Source organism: Rattus norvegicus, chromosome 6, assembly GCF_036323735.1.
Source record: "Rattus norvegicus strain BN/NHsdMcwi chromosome 6, GRCr8, whole genome shotgun sequence".
NCBI classification, from domain to species: domain Eukaryota; kingdom Metazoa; phylum Chordata; class Mammalia; order Rodentia; family Muridae; genus Rattus; species Rattus norvegicus.
Window position 1 is genome coordinate 93,027,190 of NC_086024.1, and position 24,812 is coordinate 93,052,001.

Here is a 24,812-nt window from a genome sequence, read left to right on the forward strand (position 1 = left end):
GCATTATCTGTTAAGCGCTCAACAACTGCTTATAGAATTAAATATATTTGCATCTCTTACTACCAGGCATGAAGCATGATGAATATACTATTCATTTACTGTCAGGGCAGTCCCTGGTCATCCTAATACTGAACGTTATCCATGAAGCATGACAGCGTCCTCTCCTCACTGTCTCCCATCTCCTTAAACTTCGCTTTGACGTTAGTAGGAACCCGCTCAACCATGTTCCTTTGCACAGTGATACCATTCCTGCCTACAGCATGCTCCAAGGCTAACAGCAGAAAGACACTGCATTCTGTGGGTGAGTTTTCTGTATAGTCCACAAGTCGAACAGCAGCAAGGGGCTGGAAGACAGTAAAGAGGAAAAAAATTAAAAAAGAGTTTATTGTTTTCCCGTGCTCACACCTGTGAGCACGGCTGCTCAGAACTCCAGCTTACAAGGCTTTTCCTTCCTGCACGACAATGAAGAGTCACTGAAGCAATTATGTCATGGCTCTTCTGTGAATTTCCACATGCAGGAGTTTAGGAGTTTTAACATGTACTAATGAGTCTGTCACTGAAGACGGGATGATGTTATACACAGCAAATGTATTGCTAACTTTTCCATAAACTTAGGATCCTACCAAGCTCAGGGAATGGTTTACCATTTCATGAATGTAATTTTCTTATTCAGCCTCTCTTCTCTGCTGTAAGCGTCTCTACATACTTCTCCCTTTTAATTCTGTTTTCCCTGCATACTCCTCTCTTTTAATTCCTATGCTTAATTCCAGGTTGACAGAAAGGCCTATGGATAGAGCGTTACATGGATTTCCCAAACCAGTAAGACTCTTTTGATAGCTGCCCATTTACAACCAAATACATCTGCAGTTTCCAAACCCCACACTAATATACTAATATAGAGGGGGTGTGCTGCAATATAGACCATAAAACACAAGAGTCAAGAGCTAGGTAACACGGTGTAAATTACTAGAACTGGGGTCAAAAGATCCAGCGTTTTATCTTGTACTTGAGCATAACTTTGTAATAAAATATATTGGGAACTTGGATATAGATAATGAAAAGTGATCGGAGAACTTTTAGCATTTGATCAGATCACCATAGCTGCTCCGTTAATCTCTGGGACGTATCTTACAGAAACATGTAGTCTACATTTGATGCTAATTAAGGATGGAAATATCTGTAGTTATGAGTAAGCTATTGTAGGAAACGGTGAGCACCCAGGTTTAAAAAAAAAAAAGCAGAGCAAACATTGAGAAAGAGCGCCACCTACTGGCATCTGCTCCCTTACAGCTAACGGGGAAACCGTCATAACCCACACTAAAGAAGCATAAAGGTGATCTCAAACTTGACTGACGTAAAACTTTACTGGGGTCTTAGGTTAGCAGTGTTCATCAACGCCGGCTAAACTTCTGATTTCAGCTCACACCGCGAGACAAAGGTGTTTTACAGGAAGTGGAGATAATTTTTTTTTAATTAATTAGCTCTGGCAATCACTGGTACATAGAGCTGAATCTAAAGTCAGTATTCTATAGAAGCACAATGGACTCTTTACTGCATTGTGAGACTCCAGATATGGCTTAGAAGGCGTAACGTTGCTGTAAGTCTTTAGTTCACAAAATCCTGTGCATGTTATCATTTAGCTCAACAGACGTGGGTAGCGCATGGTCAAAACGCTCCAATTTTACACATTTAAGAGGCTCACCCTGTTGGTGAGTGTCCTTTTTCATAACAATCATTAGATAATTTTAATACTGCCTTGATTTTACCACCATCTGTCTTAATACAACTGAACTGCAAAAAGAATGTTTGAGTAATTTTCAGAGGACAATTTAAATCTGCCCTCTCAACCAACCTGCCATATATACACCAGCAAATCTATGTTTGAGCTGAGTTGTGGAGCAAGGATTCTGTCCACAGTGCTAAATGCTTCCCCTCAGAGAGAAAGAAATGTTCACCACAGGATACACACACACACACACACACACACACACACACACACACACACACTTCCTAATTTGAAGTAAATTTGAATTTCTTCCCTCAGTTTATCACTAAGTGCTACTGAACTAGTTAGTTTCTAGAAACACAACAAAGATGGGAGGAAGAAGAAAAAGCAAATCCTGCCTAGTACCACATACAACACCCTATCTATATCTGATCTATATCTGAATCAATTACCTAAGTGCAAAAGGAAGGCTAGAGTTATGGTTTGCATATGCTTGGCCCAGGGAGTGGCACCATTAGAAGGTATGGCCTTGTTGCAGGAAGTGTGTCACTGTAGGGTGGGCTTGGAGACTCCCCTCCTAGGTGTCTGAGGATACCCAGTCTGTTCTGGGCTTCCTTTGGATGAAAGTGTAGAACTCTCAACTACTCCTGCACCATGCCTGCCTGGATGCTGCCATGCTCCTGTATTGATGATAATAGACTGAACCTCTGAACCTGTAAGCCAGCCCCAATTAAATGTTGTACTTTATAAAACTTGCATTGGTCATGGTCACAGCCATAAAACCCTAACTAAGACAGAAGTTGGTAACAGAGACTGGGGTATTGCTGTGATAGGCCTGACCATGCTTTTGTTTAGACGAATGTGGATTTGTGAATTTTGGATTCGGAGAGCACTAAAATGCTTCAGATGGGGCTTAATGGGCTATCTTGTTGGAATATGGAAGACTTTGATGTTGTGAGTGATTTGAACTATGGAGACCTGGCCCAAGAGGTTTCAGAGGAGAAGAATTTTAGCATGTGGTGAAGAATGTGACTACTCTTTGCCCTTGTCTGAAGAGTCTGCCTGAGTCTAAGATAAAGAGACTCAGATTAATTTCACTGACAAAGGAAGTCTCAGAAATGCCCATCATAGACTTTGTTCTCTGGTTATGTCTTATGAAGAGTATTTTAAACAAGTATAGCAAGCTGAGAAAGGGAAAATAAAAAATATATGTTTCAAGTATTAAAGGGACACCAGGAAGAAAAATGGAAGTGGATCCTGTGTTGAAGGATATCAAATTGAATTAAGAGAGTAGTGACCTTGTGGCAAGATTCCACCCAGCTAAATTTAGGTCCAGGTATGGTAGTACAATCCTTTAATCCCAGGAAGCAAAGACAAGCAGATCTCTGGGTTCAAGGCCAGCCTAGAACAGAACAAGTTCTAGGTGAAGAAAAACTTAAATCTAGGTTTGGAGGACCACACCTTTAATCTCAGTACTTAGGAGACAGGCATGCAGATCTCTAAGTTCAAAGTCAGTCTACAGAGCAAGTTCCAGGACAGTCAGGTTTAGGCAGTGAAGGAGTTGAAAAACAGGAAGAGATAATGTAATAGAATAAGGGATGCCATGTTCCAGCCCCAGTAGGCAGCAGATCACAGGCTGCCACATGACTCTGGCTTTAGAGTCCAGAATAGAAGGGACTACTGGGACAATTGATGCTGGTTATCTGGAGCTAAGAAATTAGTGGTGATTAAGAAGACACCAGCATCAATGAGGTAAAATCTTCTGGGAAGTGTTTTCTGAGAGCACGAGAAGCTGTGTTCCAGAGACAGCCAAGGTTGCACCTTGTGCTACAGCTATATACTTGGTAATGTTTAAGAGTTACCCAGGTGCTACTGGTTTTGAAGGCATAAAGAAGTCATGAAGAACAGCTGAGGCTTGGCACTGTAAGAGGCCATGGAAAGTCATTGGTGAGGGTGCAACCCCAGTTGCAGTTGACAGCTAGGGACTGAAGGGGTCATGCAAAGGGTTTGAGGCTTGGCACCATGAAGACAGCCTATGAGAGGCTACTGGTGAAGCCTAGTTGCAGTTGCATATTAGAGGTGCCAGTATCATGGGATGACCACCAAGAACAGCAGCGGCAGTGTAGTGGATCAACTTGTGCTTAGCGTGTTACAGAGAGCAGAGCTGGAGAAGTGATGCCAGCCCTTTGAAGGAGCCCAGAAGATCATGTGTGGATCCCAGACATTGAAACAAGAAGTTGTAACACTGAAGTTGCCTTGGAGACTCTAAGATGTTTGAGATGCCAAAGTCATGGACTATCTGCTGAGAAAAGCTTCTAACAGGGAGTGGAACCAGCCCAGGTGAAAAACGTCTGTTGCAGTCGACAAAAATGAAAAATGGGAGTTAGAGATCTGAAGACCACATTGACATCAGACATGGAGATGCAGAGTTTGGAGTTTGCCCCACTGGTTTCCTGTCTTGCTTTGGGAATTATAGTTAAGTGACTGGATGAATCTCAGAAGAGCCCTTGGACTTTGGACTTGTAACACTGTTGAGACTGCTATAGACTATGAGAACATTTGAAGTTGGATTAAATGTATTTTTGCATTATGCCATGTTTAGGTGTAGCCCCCATAGACTCATGTTTGAACAAGCCTATGGGGGCCAGGGAGTAGAATGTGTTGGTTTGCATATGCTAGGCCAAGGGAGTGGCACTATTAGAAGGTGTGGCCTTGTTGGAGGAAGAGTGTCACTGTGGGGTGGGCTTGGATACCCTGCCTTCTAGCTGCCTGAGGATGCCCAGTTTGTTCTTAGCTTCCTTCGGATGTGGATGAAGGTGTAGAACTCTCAGCTGCTCCTGCACCATGACTGCCTGGATGCTGCCATGTTCCTGCCTTAATGATAATGGACTGAAACTCTGAACCTGTAAGCCAACCCCAATTAAATGTTGTCCTTTATAAAACTTGCATTGGTCATGTTGTCTGTTCACAGCAATAAAACCCTAACTAAGAAAATTCAGTATCTCCACATGACCAAGAATGGGAAACTGAGAAGCACCAAGGCAAAGCATTCATTAATCAGACTTCACAAAAATGAAAAGTTCCAGCTCGCTGCGGTTCAGTGGCAGAGAATTTGCCTAACGTGTCTAGTGTGATACCCACAATTTCAAAAAAGAAAGAAGGAAAATGAAGTTCCTTTTTTTTAAAAGGTCAACAAAAATTAACAGAGGCACAACAAAATGGGAGAAAATTTTTGTAATGCTTCACCCAGTGGGGTCATTAATCTGAACAACTTAGATGCAATCTCAAAGGAAACTTAGGGAAAAGGTTACCAAATGCAGTGTACATGGAAGAAACTTCTAGAAAACTGATATGCAGGTGAACAGGCATTCAGATTCTAAGTAGAGAGGTGAAAGCTAAGGTAACCATGAAATACAAGAGCAAGGAGGTAGGTACATGGGAAATTTTGGGTGGAGAAAAGGGGAATGGGAAATTATATAATTATATTATAATCTCAAAAAATAAAGTATATGGGAGTGGATGGGTGGGTGGGGGAGCATCCTCATAGAGGCAAGGGAACGGGGGATAGGATAGGGAGTTTGCAGAGGGGAAACCAAGAAGGGGGCCAACACTTGAAATGTAAATAAATAAAATAACCAATAAAAATAGACCAAAAAATGTGAACATGGCTATAATATATGATGTACTTGACCGAAGTTGTCTGTGTGAAGCCAAATACAGGTGCAACAAACATATATCAAGAAAAATGACTCTGGAATGGGTAGGAATTATGGTCACTCAACAGTGTAAGTGAACGCAATGCCTGAACTACGCATGCACAACTGTGAACATGGTAAGTTTTATAGATTTGTGTGTTACCACGATTAAAAAAAATTAACAAGTTAAAAAATAAATAAATAATAAATACATTTAACAAATATGCAAACAAAGAGATATAAAAATACCAAAAGAGAAGCTGGGAAAAAAGCAAGGCTCTCTTCAAATCCAGGAGTAAAGAAATGGAAAAAAAATAAAATAAAACAAGATAAAGGATAAAGAAAAGGCAAGAAAAATAACATGGGCCAAGATATATCTTAAAATGAAACGTTTTGGAAAAATGAAATGTAAGTGAAGGGGGGATATGATAAATACGTTGGTGAAGGTATGTTTGGGTCATTGCTTTATCTTCCTATTGTCCAATAACATTAATAACATGAAAGGTGCTATATAAATATATATATATATATATATATATATACACACACACACATACACACACACACACACACACACACACACACACACACACACACACACACGAAGGGTCCCTAAAATAATCACAGTGAATAAAGAAGAACTAAACATTGATTGTGTGGTGCAATGAGGACCTAACCTTTGCTTCACCAACCACATCTTGTTTCAGTTGCTTTTTAAAAGATCTATTTTATTTTAAGCACATGGGTATTTGACTACATGCACATAGGCACACAAACATGGTGGAGGGAGAGAGAGAGAGAGAGAGAGAGAGAGAGAGAGAGAGTCAGATATCCTTAAACTAGAGTTCAGCCACCATGTGGGTGCTGGGAACTGAACCCTTCTCCTCAGCCAGAGCAGAAAGTGCTCGTTACTGGTGAACCATCTCCTCAGCTATACTTGACTCAATCAGCTCAGGGAAGAAATGGTTTGTCTGACTCATAGTCTCAGAGATACAGTCTATAATGATGAGGGGCCCAATCTGGGCTGCAGGAGTTTTGGTTAGGTGTGCCCACTTCTTATCATAACAGAATGCAGAGAGAGGACAGGACCAGGAGAAGCAGACCGGGATGTGGTCCTCAAAGGCTCTTGGCCTAGATCTACCAAACAGACCCCGGACTACAAAGGTCTCATGACCTTCCAATACTGCGTCGCCACCAACTGGGAACCAAGTACTCAACCATGTGAGCCTGAAGAGGCATTTCAGAATCAGACCATATGTGTTAATTATTTTTAAATGATGAGGAACATGTGGGCCAAAAGGCAAAAAATTTCATTTAAGCAACAGAAGTAAATTTCAGAGACCCAGTGTATGGTGACTATAGTTAATAACACATTAAATTCTTGGCCATTGCTGGGAGATCTTAAATGTTCTCACCAAATACACATAGAGTGGTGTCTGTATTCATCTGTTTTAATTTAATAAATTCATGAAGTATACAAATACTTGTATGCCATAAATATATGTTACCAGAGGGCTGGAGAGATGCCTCAGTATTTACAAGCATCTTACTTGGTTCATTTACCAGCACCCACATGGTGGCTCCCAACCATCTATAGTGAGATCTGATGCCTTCTTCTGGTGTGTAGCCATATATGCAGGCAGAACACTGTACACATAATAAATAAATAAATATTTTTAAATATATATACAATATTTTTCAGTTATCTATTTTAGTAAAGCAAGGGGAAAGAAATAAATGAAATAAAATAAAATAAAAACAATGGCCCCAAAGCAAAGTAATAAACTTTCTTCAAGTTCACTAAAGTAACCTGTGATGTAGTTTCCCCCATGGGATCCTAAAGGAATTAATTTCTGATTTTTTTCTTTGATTTGTGTTTTTAATCTTAGCAGACACTGTTTTGGGTAATAAATATGTAAATATCAAATGTAAAGATTTTCTTGACAGAGTAAAATAATTTCAAGAAAATACTTCCAAAGCACTGATTAAAAAAAACATAAACACATGGTTAAAAAAAAGTCGATACCCACAGAAGAGATGTGGGTAATACTGTGCCTCTGGTTTCAAGCAAGTCATATATTTCTAAATAGTTCAATATATTAGGCGGCTACCACAAAGGGTACAAAATCTCAATTAAATGAGAGAAGTTGGCTTCAGGGAAAAAAACAAGTTGTTATCAGTTTGACACAACTTTGGGAAGGCAGCCTTGTTTGGTTTTTGCTGTTGTTTTCTGAGGCAGCTCCTTTGACAGTGGATTCACCAACATTAGGAACATGCGGTTTTGCCGCAGATCTGCATGCACAAAAAAACAAGGGCTTCCTGCAGCAAGCTCATTGCCATTAGGTTCTCAATGTAGATAAGTTCAGCATAAGAGCCTTAAAGACAACACTCCAGGCTCATCCAGACCCTGTATGATAATGAGATGTGACTAGACAGGTCTTTGCAAATGGTAGAGTGGTATCCAGTTGTCTTAACGTAATTGTTCAGCTGACCCAGGAATTGATTTCACTGCAGAAGATAAGCAGCGTTTATGCATGCAGCACCCACCCACTAGTGTTTCTCCAGAGTTTCTGGGGTTTAACAAGTACTGATGCTAATCCAGGGATCAGTCAACTGAACAATGAAATTAATGTATTCATTATTTATTCAGACAGCTTGGTAAGCACATACCATGCCAGGCATATAAATGTAAGGATAAGTAAGGACGAAAGGAGAAGGGGAAAGTTCCTAACTTAGCAGGGGAAATGACATTGTGTGCCTATCCATGGTTTGCAAGCTAAAACCTTAGTGTAGTTAGGGAAATGCATGGAGAAAGAGGGAGAAGGAAGGAGGACAAGATATACAATACGGTAGTGTCCAAGTCTCTGGATACTTCCAGCCTAGGTGGAGACAAAATACAGAAAATCAAAAGGAGTGAAAAGATTATAAACTTAGAATTAAACTATTAGCTTAACAGGAAGGAAGACTACTTGGAAGAAGAAAGGGAACCAGCAAGAAGGGAGTGTGGGGTAGGTGGGGAAAGGAGGAGTGTGGGAAAGAACAAAGTAGAATGAGATGCCTTATGAAAATGCCATCACCTTGGATGTTAAAAATTAACTTTAAAATCTACTTTATTTTTTAACAGTGAATTTAAAGAATGTCAATCAGATCTCACACACACACTGAATATGCATACACAGTGTTAAACTTTGATATCTTCTCAGGAATGCATGTACACACACATGAACTCACACACACACACACACTGTAGAACTTCAACGTCATCTCAGGAATGCATTGGCACACGCACACACACATGCATACAACATGCATGTGTGCAAACACACACACACACACACAATGTCATCTCAGGAATGCATTGGTAATTTTCTCTGTCACTGAAGGAATTTGTCTGAAGAAGTCCTAATTAACAAGTTATCCTCTGAAATCGGAGCTGAGAGGCTGGAAGGGCTCTCCATGCTGGCACAAGGCAATCTGTACACATCTGAAAAATGAATCTGGAAGAAAAGCTTCAAGAATACCGTCACATCCAGAGTACTGCCACTGGGGAGCCAATTTCTGGGCGTTACTAGATGATACATCCTCAGCCAAGGAGATTTGAATGTGTAATTACTGTATTTATGTTCTTCGACTCTGCCAAAGTTCTACATGAGAAAATATTTCCCCATATGCTTTTGCACCAAGGTCTACTGGCTTCCTTAGTGTCATAACGACTTTAAGATGGTAATTGTGATGCATAAAGTCAAGGTGTCCCCTGGCGGAGAGACAGAAGAGGCACTCATGTCTTTGTAAAGCTCCTAAAGCTGCAAAACCCAGCATGAGCTGCTGTAAATGCGTGTCATAAGTGGAGCATGGTGGGGCTTACCAAGTGGGGCTTATCCTGTGTCTTGGAAGAGCTTACCTCAAGGCACGGCTTACCTAATAGAGGTGCTTACCTCATGGAAGGGCTTATCATGGAGTGGGGACTTGCCTTTTCTATTCACGGGGCTTTCATCATACAAGGGTTTATCTCTTGACTTTACAGTTGTCCCAAAGCAGGCATTTTTGTTTGTGCATTGTTTGAACTGGGTATTTGATTGGTTGATGACTGAATGGTTAGTAGGTTGGCAGGTTGGTTGGTTGGTTGGTTGGTTGGTTGGTTGGTTGGTTGGTGGCTTGAGGTAGGTTTTATTCTTGTTGTCTGCCTTTTTGTTTATTTGCTTGTTATGGTTTTTATATTCAGAATTTCAATTCTTGTACCTCATATAAATTAAAATATAAAAGGATATGCCGATGCCTTCATGTCTTAAAATTAATTTATATAAAACCAGGACCACCTTCTGGACCTATCAGTGGGACAGTCAACACCATTCATTTTGCCCCATACTCTAATAATTCCAGTCATGGACAGGCCTTGAGATTTTTTGAAGAAAAGCAGCTTTCTCTGCCTGGATCCCAGAGTAAGCCAGTCAGTTAGTTCAAAAGTCAGCAGTCACTCTGCCTCTGTGCTTTGTTTATGGGAGACTGACATCCCAGGACTGGATCAGCTCCCCTAGTATTTCATGGAGTCTTTCCCCTGAGGTCTTGCCACATGCAGCTGGGAGCAGTTGAGAGCACTGAGCCTGGAAGCCCTCAGCTCCATCTTTCTTTCCGCTCTCCCCTGCTTCCTAACCAGCATACCTCCACTTACGGTGCCAGACTTCAGGGCAATGGAGCCCAGAGAGACGAATAGCTCTTCTATGCTTCCAAACATCAATAATTCTCCTCTATGGAAAGGGGGCACAAAGAATAACTAGTTGGAAGGAAGGGGGAAGGAAAAAAATAAAGGAAGAACAAAGGCACACTCGATATCTTGATATATTATCCTGCCACCAAAGCAAAAAACAAAAACAGAAAAAAAAAATCATTCTACTCTGAGAGAGTCCGAGATGAAGTAGCTCCACTTCAGTACTGAAGAAATATTTCTCAGATTTCTACTGTGGTCAATGCCAAGTGGGAAAGGCAAGTCGTAAGAGTGAAAACAGAGCCCGCTTTACCATGAGAATAGAGATGGAATAGCCAACTAAAGTATAAGTCTTGACTCATTCACACAGAAATATGATAAAATCAATGCATATAAGGGCAGGCCTATTGCACGAAGGTCTTTTTATTCCATAGCCAAGTAAATAAGTGTTCACATTTTGTCAGAATTTCTATGCATGCTGTTAATGGCTCATGCTGCCTCTGTAACAGTTCCCAAGTTTACTGGAAGCTGTTGGATACTTATGATTTCACTCTACAGCTTAAAACCTTTGAGACAGAAGTGGCAGGAATAGAGCCAACACTTCTAAACTCAGAGATGCCCCTCTGAGCCTACAAGAAATAGTTAATTAGAGATAAGTAGCTTGGGGTCAGCTGTATGAATGAACGGAGTATAAAAATGATGGAAAGGATCTGATCCCTAGTAGGGTAGACAGATGGAAAGAGGGTCCAGGATCTATCCCAGAAGATTCCAATATGAAGGCATTAGCCAGAATAGAGAATGGGAAAGAAGGACAGCAGAAGAAGATGGCCATACCATGAAATCCAAGACAAAGGATGCTCAAAGAAAGGAGAAAAGAATGAAGTTGGGATCCAGGCAAAGGAAGCTGCAACCTTCCACTGGATTGAGCAGGAACAAGTCCCTGCTGACTATGCCACGCAGCTCTCACAGAAATCAGACTGAAACACTAAATTCTAAAGACCAAGAGAAACATTGCCATAGACTACTCTTCCAGTAAGTATGCCTTCATTACTTTCATAAATGCACCTCTGTAGGATGATGTCATATGGATGAAGGCAGGTACAAGCTAGAATGAGGCCTGTCATTAGAAGAAAAAGAAGGATAGGCAGGAGAAAAGTTTTAGAGAAAAGCAGAGACTGGCGAGGGAGGAGGAAGACGCCAAGAAAACAATGGAGGCTGATGTTAAGATTCCACTCTGTACCTTTACAGGTTGTTATGAATGTTCTTAAGAGATGGATGTTTATAGGACTTTATGTGTCTAAGTGGGTAATTATATCTTATCAATTGGATCAGAGGTTGTTGTATTGTGTGTTCTTTCATGTGGCGATTTGAGTTTAAGAGAGTATGTGGTGGCTGGAGACACTGGGCCTCCATGGAATTGGGATGTATATGTCTGGCATGGTGGCAGCCTGCCTTGGGAACTGGATGGGTAGAGAGATTGTTGCCAGGCTCAGAGAGAGGCCATTGGCAGTGTGATGTGGGATGGAGCAAAGCAGGTGAGAGGCTTTGCTGACTGAGATAAATATCTACCAGATATCTTGAGTCACTGTGGTGCCAGACCTAGTGGGGGATGAAAGACAGCCTTTTTTTATAATTTTACAGCAGCACACCTCTGCTACCCTGGAGGAAGACCGAAACATTTCATACTTGCCACAAAAAAATTAACAAAGCAAAATAGTTTCACTTAATGAAAGGAGTATGGTATATAGATAAGAGAGATAGATGGACAGATATCAGATGTACATAAGAAAGGAGGAAGTTGACAAAGCATGTAGGTGTGGGGAAATGACTTGAAAAAAGGAGGAAAGAAAAGAAATGTGATAAAAAACGTTGTCAAATTGACATATCAGGATGAGTTACAGACACAGAGTAGAGTAGATAGATATTGGCGATTAATTCAGAACATGATATTGTAAAGCATTTTCTTCTCCTATACCAAGCCTTTGTATAATTCAAACTTCATTGGTGAGAACTCTTTTTATAATTTAACAAAAAATCAACTATGTTTCATATTTCAAGTGAATACAATGATTATGCAAAGTACAGTATCAAAAAAATACTCTAAACCTAATTGTGACCAAATTTCAAATTGTTCTATAATGTATAACCTAAAAGAGCTCCCAAGAGCTCCCGGGAAAGATGTTTCCACTTTGCTAGACAATAGGGGCTCACAATAAAATACTGTCTGAGGGACAGCTTCCAAAAGTCAGAACTCCAAACTACACAACAAAGGAATATTCTTCCATGAAAATTAGAATCTGATGTCGCAAAAGGCACAGATGGAAGACTGCCTTCAAAGGGAAGTTTACATTATTTCCCTTCTCTGTCTGCCTCTATGGTGAGCATTTGATTAGTTTCCTCTTTTAGTTCTGATAAATTGCCAATACGTGGGCTGGGGATACAGCTCGAAACACTTGCTTAGCACGTATGCAAGTTCTAAGTTCAATTTCCAGCCCCACAAAAATAAACAGGCATCCATTAATTACAGGGATACAATGTTTCCCAAGCGGTGCCAGACAATCTGGAGTACTCTTACAACTAGTAAATCAAGGCTATGAAAGCACTGGGTAGCACTGTCCACATGGCCAGTGTTTGTGCACCTGACAACAGTGAGCTCCCAGAGAAGGGGTTTCGTTACTCTACAGTAGGAGTTCAACTATGGATCCTGCTCCCCTTGTAAACCTGGCCATCTGGCTCTGGATTCTATATCTGTGGCTGAGAGATAGGGCAGTGGGTCTGCGACCTGGAAGCCCAAGGGGGACGTAGCTTGTCTGAGGTGGTTCTGACTCATCAGCCTGTCAGCCAGTGATGAACTGAGCCAGAGCCGGGACACAGCAGGGAGAGGACGACTATCAATTAGCTGTGTGCCCTACAGCCTTAAACTCTCAGCCAGGTCTCCCTCCAATTCATATCTATTTCTAGACACATGGATTGTTTTTTTTTTTCTGTTCCAGAATGCATTGTCTATTTCATTTTACAACCCAAAATAGAAATGGCTGGGGATTTTACCACAGTGTGAGATGTCTCTGATTCACTGCTGCTCAGTCGTATCTTTCTCCTGTCTACCAAACAGCTAGCTGTACACTTCCCATTTTTCTATAATTTTACCCTAACATTTGTATTACTTTCTTTCACTCTCGAAAACAAGCAACAAAAGTCTTTTGGACATCATTCACTTAACCATTCACATGCAAGGCCACTGTGGCTCACTCTGGGCGGAACTAAGATACAATTTTATTTGTAATCACAGACTATTTAGAGATGTCTTTTAAAAGGGCTATCTCCCAGTTCTACAAGTAAGAAAACAGCTAGCCTAATCATACTTTGTGACCTGATAAGGCATACTAAAAATGACCCAGCCCTAGGGTTGCTCTGAGAAGCACCAGGAGACTGACTGTATTTATATACATAGGTCAGGAGCATCGAAAATAAAACGTCTGTGTGTTTTAGCGCTCCTTCTGTTTCTATTTTGTGGAATAGTTTGGAAGGTCTTGGTATGAGGTCTTCTATGAAGGTCTGATAGAATTCTCCACTAAACCCATCTGGTTCTGGGCATTTTTTGGTTGGGAGACTTTCAATGACTCCTATTTTTTTAGGGGTTACAGGACTGTTTCGATGGTTTAACTGATCCTGATTTAACTTTGGTACCTGGTAGAGGCTGTGTGTTTTAACTATTTGGAACTATTTGTCGGTCCCAGGAGATGGCAGTCTAGAGACTGTACTGTGTCCATCTTACCCAGACAATCTCATCTTTTATGTAACCATGCTTATGTGAGACTGGCTGGGAAAGGGGAGAGTTTCATCAGAATTGTAAGGGGAACAAAAGAGAATAATTTGGGGTGAATATAACCAAAGTGCATTATGTAAGTTTATGAAAATGTCAAAATGAGCCCATCATTATGCATAATTAATACATGTTAATAGAACTTTTTAAAATTTTTCCCATCCTCAGTTTGTCTTCTGGTTCAGTGGTTGGGTTGACCTCATGGAAACAGTTACCAAGTAACTAGTGTCACTTGTAAAGGGAACCCAACACAACAGAAGAACGGGCAACACAGTTCCGTGACCAAACAGTTGCCTCACATATTGAAGATCCCAAGTTCAAGTTCCAACTGTACAGATCAGCTTAAAAATAAAAGAACTCTTCCTCAAGGTCACCTGCATGCCTCTGGACCAAACACTGTGAAACATTTATTTTGTTAAAATACTTTTGTTTAGTGAATTAAGGCTTTTTCTTCTATTGCCCATTTCTTCCTTAGAATTGTCAGTTTGCCTTCAGTTTTTATAATCACGGGAATTTTATTGCGTGTGCATTGTATGTTGCATCTATGTGTGCGTGTGGTGTGCACCTGTGCTTGCAAGTGTACTTACTCATGTGTGAGGAAAGGACACAGATCCGCACTGGGTGTCTGCTTGATCACTCTCCACCATAGTATTTGAGACAGAGTTCCTCACTGAAGCCAGAACGTATTGACCTAACTACTCTAGCCATCCAGGGAGATCCAAGGATTCACCTGTCTCCACCCAACATGTCCCCACTCAGCACTGAGATTACAGACCCACCTGGGATCCAAACTCAGGTCCTCATGCTTTCAAAGCAAGCACTTTGCCAGCTAAGCCATCTCCCTAGTACTAAATCACATGAATTTAAATACTCACATATGTAGCCCATGAACATTTGAGGAACCAAGGCAGGATTTCCACATAGTGAACCCTGAGAGCAGCACCTAATGAGGACACACTAAGGGTTGCCACGATAAGCAGGGAAAAACTGTTTATTGGGAAGGATGACAATGATTGGGAGAGGTCCCAATCCTCTTTCAGTCCCTTCTTTTTTTTTTTTTTTTTTTTTTTTTTTTTTACTTTTTTTTTTTATTAACTTGAGTATTTCTTATATACATTTCGAGTGTTATTCCCTTTCCAGATTTCCGGGCAAGCATCCCCCTCCCCCCTCCCCTTCCTTATGGGTGTTCCCCTCCCAACCCTCGCCCCATTGCCGCCCTCCCCCCACCAGTCTAGTTCACTGGGGGTTCAGTCTTAGCAGGACCCAGGGCTTCCCCTTCCACTGGTGCTCTTACTAGGATATTCATTGCTACCTATGAGGTCAGAGTCCAGGGTCAGTCCATGTATAGTCTTTAGGTAGTGGCTTAGTCCCTGGAAGCTCTGGTTGCTTGGCATTGTTGTACATATGGGGTCTCGAGCCCCTTCAAGCTCTTCCAGTTCTTTCTCTGATTCCTTCAACGGGGGTTCTATTCTCAGTTCAGTGGTTTGCTGCTGCATTCGCCTCTGTATTTGCTGTATTCTGGCTGTGTCTCTCAGGAGCGACCTACATCCGGCTCCTGTCGGTCTGCACTTCTTTGCTTCATCCATCTTGTCTAATTGGGTGGCTGTATACGTATGGGCCACATGTGGGGCAGGCTCTGAATGGGTGTTCCTTCAGTCTCTGTTTTAATCTTTGCCTCTCTCTTCCCTGCCAAGGGTATTCTTGTTCCCCTTTTAAAGAAGGAGTGAAGCATTCACATTTTGATCATCCGTCTTGAGTTTCATTTGTTCTAGGCATCTAGGGTAATTCAAGCATTTGGGCTAATAGCCACTTATCAATGAGTGCATACCATGTATGTCTTTCTGTGATTGGGTTAGCTCACTCAGGATGATGTTTTCCAGTTCCAACCATTTGCCTACGAATTTCATAAACTCGTTGTTTTGATAGCTGAGTAATATTCCATTGTGTAGATGTACCACATTTTCTGTATCCATTCCTCTGTTGAAGGGCATCTGGGTTCTTTCCAGCTTCTGGCTATTATAAATAAGGCTGCAATGAACATAGTGGAGCACGTGTCTTTTTTATATGTTGGGGCATCTTTTGGGTATATGCCCAAGAGAGGTATAGCTGGATCCTCAGGAAGTTCAATGTCCAATTTTCTGAGGATCCTCCAGACTGATTTCCAGAATGGTTGTACCAGTTTGCAATCCCACCAACAATGGAGGAGTGTTCCTCTTTCTCCACATCCTCGCCAGCATCTGTTGTCCCCTGAGTTTTTGATCTTAGCCATTCTCACTGGTATGAGGTGAAATCTCAGGGTTGTTTTGATTTGCATTTCCCTTATGACTAAAGATGTTGAACATTTCTTTAGCTGTTTCTCAGCCATTCGGCATTCCTCAGCTGTGAATTCTTTGTTTAGCTCTGAACCCCATTTTTTAATAGGGTTATTTGTTTCCCTGCGGTCTAACTTCTTGAGTTCTTTGTATATTTTGGATATAAGGCCTCTATCTGTTGTAGGATTGGTAAAGATCTTTTCCCAATCTGTTGGTTGCCGTTTTGTCCTAACCACAGTGTCCTTTGCCTTACAGAAGCTTTGCAGTTTTATGAGATCCCATTTGTCGATTCTTGATCTTAGAGCATAAGCCATTGGTGTTTTGTTCAGGAAATTTTTTCCAGTGCCCATGTGTTCCAGATGCTTCCCTAGTTTTTCTTCTATTAGTTTGAGTGTGTCTGGTTTGATGTGGAGGTCCTTGATCCACTTGGACTTAAGCTTTGTACAGGGTGATAAGCATGGATCGATCTGCATTCTTCTACATGTTGACCTCCAGTTGAACCAGCACCATTTGCTGAAAATGCTATCTTTTTTCCATTGGATGGTTTTGGCTCCTTTGTCAAAAATCAAGTGACCATAGGTGTGTGGGTTCATTTCTGGGTCTTCAATTCTATTCCATTGGTCTATCTGTCTGTCTCTGTACCAATAGCATGCAGTTTTTATCACTATTGCTCTGTAATACTGCTTGAGTTCAGGGATAGTGATTCCCCCTGAAGTCCTTTTATTGTTGAGGATAGCTTTAGCTATCCTGGGTTTTTTGTTATTCCAGATGAATTTTCAAATTGTACTGTCTAACTCTTTGAAGAATTGGATTGGTATTTTGATGGGGATTGCATTGAATCTGTAGATTGCTTTTGGTAAAATGGCCATTTTTACTATATTAATCCTGCCAATCCATGAGCATGGGAGATCTTTCCATCTTCTGAGGTCTTCTTCAATTTCCTTCTTCAGTGTCTTGAAGTTCTTATTGTACAGATCTTTTACTTGCTTTGTTAAAGTCACACCGAGGTACTTTATATTATTTGGGTCTATTATGAAGGGTGTCGCTTCCCTAATTTCTTTCTCGGCTTGTTTCTCTTTTGTATAGAGGAAGGCAACTGATTTATTTGAGTTAATTTTATATCCAGCCACTTTGCTGAAGTTGTTTATCAGCTTTAGTATTTCTCTGGTGGAACTTTTGGGATCACTTAAATATACTATCATATCATCTGCAAATAGTGATATTTTGACTTCTTCTTTTCCGATCTGTATCCCCTTGACCTCCTCCTTTTGTTGTCTGATTGCTCTGGCTAGAACTTCAAGAACTATATTGAATAAGTAGGGAGAGAGTAGGCAGCCTTGTCTAGTCCCTGATTTTAGTGGGATTGCTTCAAGTTTCTCTCCATTTAGTTTAATGTTAGCAACTGGTTTGCTGTATATGGCTTTTACTATGTTCAGGTATGGGCCTTGAATTCCTATTCTTTCCAGGACTTTTATCATGAAGGGGTGTTCAATTTTGTCAAATGCTTTCTCAGCGTCTAATGAAATGATCATGTGGTTTTGTTCTTTCAATTTGTTTATATAATGGATCACATTGATGGTTTTCCGTATATTAAACCATCCCTGCATGCCTGGGATGAAGCCTACTTGGTCATGGTGGATGATTGTTTTGATGTGCTCTTGGATTCGGTTTGCCAGAATTTTGTTGAGTATTTTTGCGTCGATATTCATAAGGGAAATTGGTCTGAAGTTCTCTTTCTTTGTTGTGTCTTTGTGTGGTTTAGGTATAAGAGAAATTGTGGCTTCGTAGAAGGTATTCGGTAGTGATCCATCTGTTTCAATTTTGTGGAATAGTTTGGATAATATTGGTATGAGGTCTTCTATGAAGGTTTGATAGAATTCTGCACTAAACCCATCTGGACCTGGGCTCTTTTTGGTTGGGAGACCTTTAATGACTGCTTCTATTTCCTTAGGAGTTATGGGGTTGTTTAACTGGTTTATCTGTTCCTGATTTAACTTCGGTACCTGGTATCTGTCTAGGAAATTGTCCATTTCCTGAAGATTTTCAAGTTTTGTTGAATATAGGTTTTTATAGTAAGATCTGATGATTTTTGAATTTCCTCTGAATCTGTTGTTATGTCTCCCTTTTCATTTATGATTTTGTTAATTTGGACACACTCTCTGTGTCCTTTCGTTAGTCTGGCTAAGGGTTTATCTATCTTGTTGATTTTCTCAAAGAACCAACTTTTGGTTCTGTTGGTTCTTTCTATGGTCCTTTTTGTTTCTACTTGGTTGATTTCCGCTCTGAGTTTGATTATTTCCTGCCTTCTACTCCTCCTGGGTGTATTTGCTTCTTTTTGTTCTAGAGCTTTTAGGTGTGCTGTCAAGCTGCTGACATATGCTCTTTCCTGTTTCTTTCTGCAGGCACTCAGCGCTATGAGTTTTCCTCTTAGCACAGCTTTCATTGTGTCCCGTACGTTTGGGTATGTTGTACCTTCATTTTCATTAAATTCTAAAAAGTTTTTAATTTCTTTCTTTATTTCTTCCTTGACCAGGTTATCATTGAGTAGAGCATTGTTCAATTTCCAAGTATATGTGGGCATTCTTCCTTGATTGTTATTGAAGACCAGTTTTAGGCCGTAGTGGTCCGATAGCACGCATGGGATTATTTCTATCTTTCTGTACCTGTTGAGGCCTGTTTTTTGACCAATTATATGGTCAATTTTGGAGAAAGTACCATGAGGAGCTGAGAAGGAGGTATATCCTTTTGCTTTAGGATAGAATGTTCTATAAATATCCGTTAAGTCGGGGTTGGGGATTTAGCTCAGTGGTAGAGTGCTTGCCTAGGAAGCTCAAGGCCCGGGGTTCGGTCCCCAGCTCCGAAAAAAAAAAAAAAGCAAAAATATCCGTTAAGTCCATTTGGCTGATGACTTCTCTTAATCTGTCTACATCTCTGTTTAATTTCTGTTTCCATGATCTGTCCATTGATGAGAGTGGGGTGTTGAAATCTCCCACTATTATTGTGTGAGGTGCAATGTGTGTTTTGAGCTTTAGTAAGGTTTCTTTTACATATGTAGGTGCCCTTTTATTTGGGGCATAGATATTTAGGATTGAGAGTTCATCTTGGTGGATTTTTCCTTTGATGAATATGAAGTGTCCTTCCTTATCTTTTTTGATGACTTTTAGTTGAAAATTGATTTTATTTGATATTAGAATGGCTACTCCAGCTTGCCTCTTCTGACCATTTGCTTGGAAAATTGTTTTCCAGCCTTTCACTCTGAGGTAATGTCTGTCTTTGTCTCTGAGGTGTGTTTCCTGTAGGCAGCAGAATGCAGGGTCCTCGTTGCGTATCCAGTTTGTTAATCTATGTCTTTTTATTGGGGAGTTGAGGCCATTGATGTTGAGAGATATTAAGGAATAGTGATTATTGCTTCCCGTTATATTCATATTTGGATGTGAGGTTATGTTTGTGTGCTTTCATTCTCTTTGTTTTGTTGCCAAGACGATTAGTTTCTTGCTTCTTCTAGGGTATAGCTTGCCTCCTTATGTTGGGTTTTACCATTTATTATCCTTTGTAGTGCTGGATTTGTAGAAAGATATTGTATAAATTTGGTTTTGTCATGGAATATCTTGGTTTCTCCATCTATGTTAATTGAGAGTTTTGCAGGATACAGTAACCTGGGCTGGCATTTGTGTTCTCTTAGGGTCTGTATGACATCAGTCCAGGATCTTCTGGCCTTCATAGTTTCTGGCGAAAAGTCTGGTGTGATTCTGATAGGTCTGCCTTTATATGTTACTTGACCTTTTTCCCTTACTGCTTTTAATATTCTTTCTTTATTTTGTGCGTTTGGTGTTTTGACTATTATGTGACGGGAGGTGTTTCTTTTCTGGTCCAATCTATTTGGAGTTCTATAGGCTTCTTGTATGCCTATGGGTATCTCTTTTTTTAGGTTAGGGAAGTTTTCTTCTATGATTTTGTTGAAGATATTTTCTGGTCCTTTGAGCTGGGAGTCTTCACTCTCTTCTATACCTATTATCCTTAGGTTTGATCTTCTCATTGAGTCCTGGATTTCCTGTATGTTTTGGACCAGTAGCTTTTTCTGCTTTACATTATTTTTGACAGTTGAGTCAATGATTTCTATGGAATCTTCTACTCCTGAGATTCTCTCTTCCATCTCTTGTATTCTGTTGGTGAAGCTTGTATCTACAGCTCCTTGTCTCTTCTTTTGGTTTTCTATATCCAGGGTTGTTTCCATGTGTTCTTTCTTGATTGCTTCTATTTCCATTTTTAATTCCTTCAACTGTTTGATTGTGTTTTCCTGGAATTCTTTCAGGGATTTTTGCGATTCTTTCAGGGATTTTTGCGATTCCTCTCTGTAGGCTTCTACTTGTTTATTAATGTTTTCCTGTGTTTCCCTAAGGGATTTCTTCACGTCTTTCTTGAAGTATTCCAGCATCATGATCAAATATGATTTTGAAACTAGATCTTGCTTTTCTGGTGTGTTTGGATATTCCATGTTTGTTTTGGTGGGAGAATTGGGCTCCGATGATGCCATGTAGTCTTGGTTTCTGTTGCTTGTGTTCCTGCGCTTGCCTCTCGCCATCAGATTATCTCTAGTGTTACTTTGTTCTGCTATTTCTGACAGTGGCTAGACTGTCCTATAAGCCTGTGTGTCAGGAGTGCTGTAGACCTGTTTTCCTCTCTTCCAGTCAGTTATGGGGACAGAGTGTTCTGCTTTTGGGCGTGTAGTTTTTCCTCTCTACAGGTCTTCAGCTGTTCCTGTGGACCTGTGTCTTGAGTTCACCAGGCAGCTTTCTTGCAGCAGAAAAGTTGGTCTTACCTGTGGTCCCGAGGCTCTAGTTCGCTCGTGGGGTGCTGCCCACGGGCTCTCTGCAGCGGCAGCAACCAGGAAGATATGCACCGCCCCTTCCAGGAGCTTCAGTGCACCAGGGTTCCAGATGGCCTTTGGTGTTTTCCTCTGGCGTCTGAGATGTGTGTGCAGAGAGCAGTCTCTTCTGGTTTCCCAGGCTTGTCTGCCTCTCTGAAGGTTTAGCTCTCCCTCCCACGGGATTTGGGTGCAGAGAACTGTTCATCCGGTCTGTTTCCTTCAGGTTCCGGCGGTGTCTCAGGCAGGGGTCCTGCCGCTCCTGGGCCCTCCCCCACGGGAGCCCAGAGGCCTTATACAGTTTCCTCTTGGGCCAGGGATGTGGGCAGGGGTGGGCAGTGTTGGTGGTCTCTTCCGCTCTGCAGCCTCAGGAGTGCCCACCTGACCAGGCGGTGAGGTCTCTTTCCCACGGGGTCTGGGAGCAGAGAGCTGCTGCGGGCCGGGATCCGCGGGTGTGAGACTTCCGGTAAGCACAGGACGTGCCTGGTCCTAGAGGAACTCTGCCTCCGTGTGTCCCGATTTCACCAGGCAGCTTTCTTGCAGCAGACAAGTTGGTCTTACCCGTGGTCCCGAGGCTCAAGTTTGCTCGCGGGGTGCTGCTCTCTGCGGCGGCAGCAACCAGGAAGACTTTCAGTCCCTTCTGTAGACTCCTCGGAAGCTGACTTTCAAAAGAAAGTGGCGAAACCAAGCTGCCTCATGAACTTAAACACATTCCTGAGTGCTCTGAGAGGAGCAGGAGCCTGAAGCAACTCATGCAGCCGTCCAAGCCACCAGACCACACCTGCTGGGATATTTACGGAAGACAAACAAGCAAAAGAAGAGTCTGGAATAATGAAATTTTACAGTACTGGCTACTGATGACTCTCTGGGGTAGAAGGTCATAATATTTGGTGGGTTTTGTTTTGTTTTAACTTTCTCTAATGGGTCATGGCCAGACAACGTGAAAAGTTTGCAGCTGTTCTATGTTCTGGTCTCTGCTTTGGCTACAGTAAGACTCAGTATAATTCAGCTCTGCCATGAAACTCACTACTGAAGAATTGTGAAATCCAGCTGTGTCCCTATACAGGCAGCCTATGGGCCCATTATCCACTCCTGCCTCTGTTCTAGGCGGACCTACAGTATCGTGTTTAAAATCTACTTTGCATCAGATGAGTGGAAGCACTCAAAACCAAAGCAAATCTAATCTGAGCCTTACCCCATGCCCACCTCTCCTCACCCTCCTCATTTTTCCCATAATCCTCTGAGCCCACATAGACTCTCGTCTCCTGAGATACACCTGCTTTCTTCCAGATTCTAGTTTATTCTTAGGGTTGGCTTGAGTGCCACCATTGCACTGTGAACTAAATCCATTAATCTATATGTGTGAGAGGCTGTGGCCTGACTTACAACTCTTGACCTACCGCATAATTCTACTTTGAACATCAAAACAAAGATGGCTTTTGATTCCACTAGGATTCATTATCCACTAACAGATAAGACCCAATTCAAAGTGAATTAAGACCGAGGGATTCAGTCAGCCATGCGAGTAGCTCAGCAATGGGTTCTTAGGTTCACCTCCCATCCTGTAGCACTTTCCTGCAAGACAAAGAATGGCAGTCTACTCTCAGCATACTCACCAAAGATGGTCCCTTAAAGACATATTCCCACAAACTTTCCTCTTGAAGAAGAGAACAACTGGACCAAATTGGTTTCCATTGCAAAGGAAACGAACGAGGGGGCTATGGAGTGGACATCAGCAAGGCCTCTGCTTGGCCTTGGCATTGCTGCCATGAGCTCACACTGTTGTGTGCTTGGAAAAGCTAAGCACAAATGTTAGATACACAGATTTAAGAAAGAAAAGGATGGTCGACTTCTTACATTCATAATCCAAATAGCATGTGTGTGAAAGATTGCTGGAAACTGAAACTACTTTGAGACTTCATCTCACTCCAGTCAAAAGAATCGGATTAACAAAACAAACGGAGCAGAAGTTAGCAGAGATATGGAGAAAGGCTAACACATACTCATTTCTGTGGGGATGAAAGCTGGTGCAGGCACTGAGGGAATGGATGTGGAGGTTCCTCAAAAAGCTAAAGATCTGTTCCAAGATTCAGACATACCATTTTTCTTAATCACTGTTCTATTGCTGTGAAGAGGCGTGATGACCAAAGCAACTCTTATAAAAGAAAGCATTTAGTTGGGGGTGAGGAGGTTGCCTATAGATTCAGAGGTCAATCCATTATCATCACAGCAGGGGGCATGGCAAGAGTCAGCAGAGTACTGAGAGCTGCATCCTGATCCAAAAGTAGAAAGCAGGAGAGCTGGGCCAGGCATGGCCCCACCCCCAGGGACACACTTCCTATAACAAGGCCACACCTACTCCAACAAGACCACACTTCCTAATCCTTTCAAACAATGCCACTCCCAGGTGGCTAAGCATTTAAATATATGAGCCTTTAGGGGCCATTCTTATCCAAACCAACATAAATGTTCTTGGACATATACTCAAAGGACTCTCTACATCTTAGTTCTTCCAAGTTCATTGATTTTCTATTTATAATGGTCAGAAATTGAAAGCAGCCTAGCTGTCAATCAATGAGTGGAAAGCAAAAGCATCATACATTTACACAACAGAACCGTTAAGAAAAATGAGTTAGGCAGTGCAAGCGCACACCTTCAAACCCAGCAAATATAAAAGAAATTTAAGTGAAGTTACCAATAGAAAGGAGAATGCGCCAACCAGACATCACATGCTAGCGTGTAAAACTCGCAGTACCACTTAGTGGATTGTATCTTTTTGAGCCGTTGGCCAATGGGACCCCATGGACACCCCAGCAAAACAACACGACTACCTATAACCAATGTCCTTGGTTACTCTCCACAATTTGATGATAAGACCCTACTACTGAAGACACCACATACTGCATCGTCAAACACGGGGAGATGGCACTTCGCTTCAACAGGAGGCTTCATCCTTACTAGCCAACATTCACAGTGCTGGAAGGTACCATGCAAGCTACTAGAAAAGAAAATTAGCCATCAGTCTCGTACTGCTGAGAAGTCTGTGACTTACAACAGTGACCTGCCGGTAAAACAACCCACTGGTACAATAAAGGCACAAATGTTTCGGGAGTCACCAACCAGGCCAGGCATCATGGTCACTTTGGTCACCATACAGTGAACTCCATGCTTTCTTTGATTTGGGCTTTATTCTCCTTTTTTTTTTTACTTTGGTTTGGACTTGGCTTTGGGGGTTGATTTGTTTGTTTGTTTGTTTGTTTGTTTGTTTGTTTCTTTGTTTCTTTGTTTCTTTGTTTCTTTGTTTTTAAGAGAGAGTATGAGTTTGGGTGGGGAGGGAGGTGGGGAGGATCTGGGAGGAGTTAGTGGAGGGGAAAGCACATGATTAAAAATGTTTTAAATACATGAAAAATGTTTTAAATAAAACCATCAAAATTAAAAATTGCTGAGTGGGGTTGGGGATTTAGCTCAGTGGTAGAGTGCTTGCCTAGCAAGCGCAAGGCCCTGGGTTCGGTCCCCAGCTCCGAAAAAAAAGAAAAAACAGTGACAACAGCCAGCTGAAATTATGTGCTGACTGCAGGTCTACCTGTGCAAGACGCACTTTAATGCAAGAATGCGGGACAAACTTAAGCCAGTGACTTGGCAGAGTTCTGAACTGTCAGTGGTTTCCCCTCTAATATCTATGGTTTCGTA

At 41.6% G+C, this 24,812-nt stretch overlaps 1 pseudogene; it reads left to right on the forward strand.

Moving 5' to 3' along the window:
• Positions 1-5,524: 5,524 nt before the first annotated feature.
• The window catches only part of LOC100362796 (cDNA sequence BC048679-like), a 34,998-nt pseudogene continuing 15,710 nt past the window's right edge, over positions 5,525-24,812 (forward strand).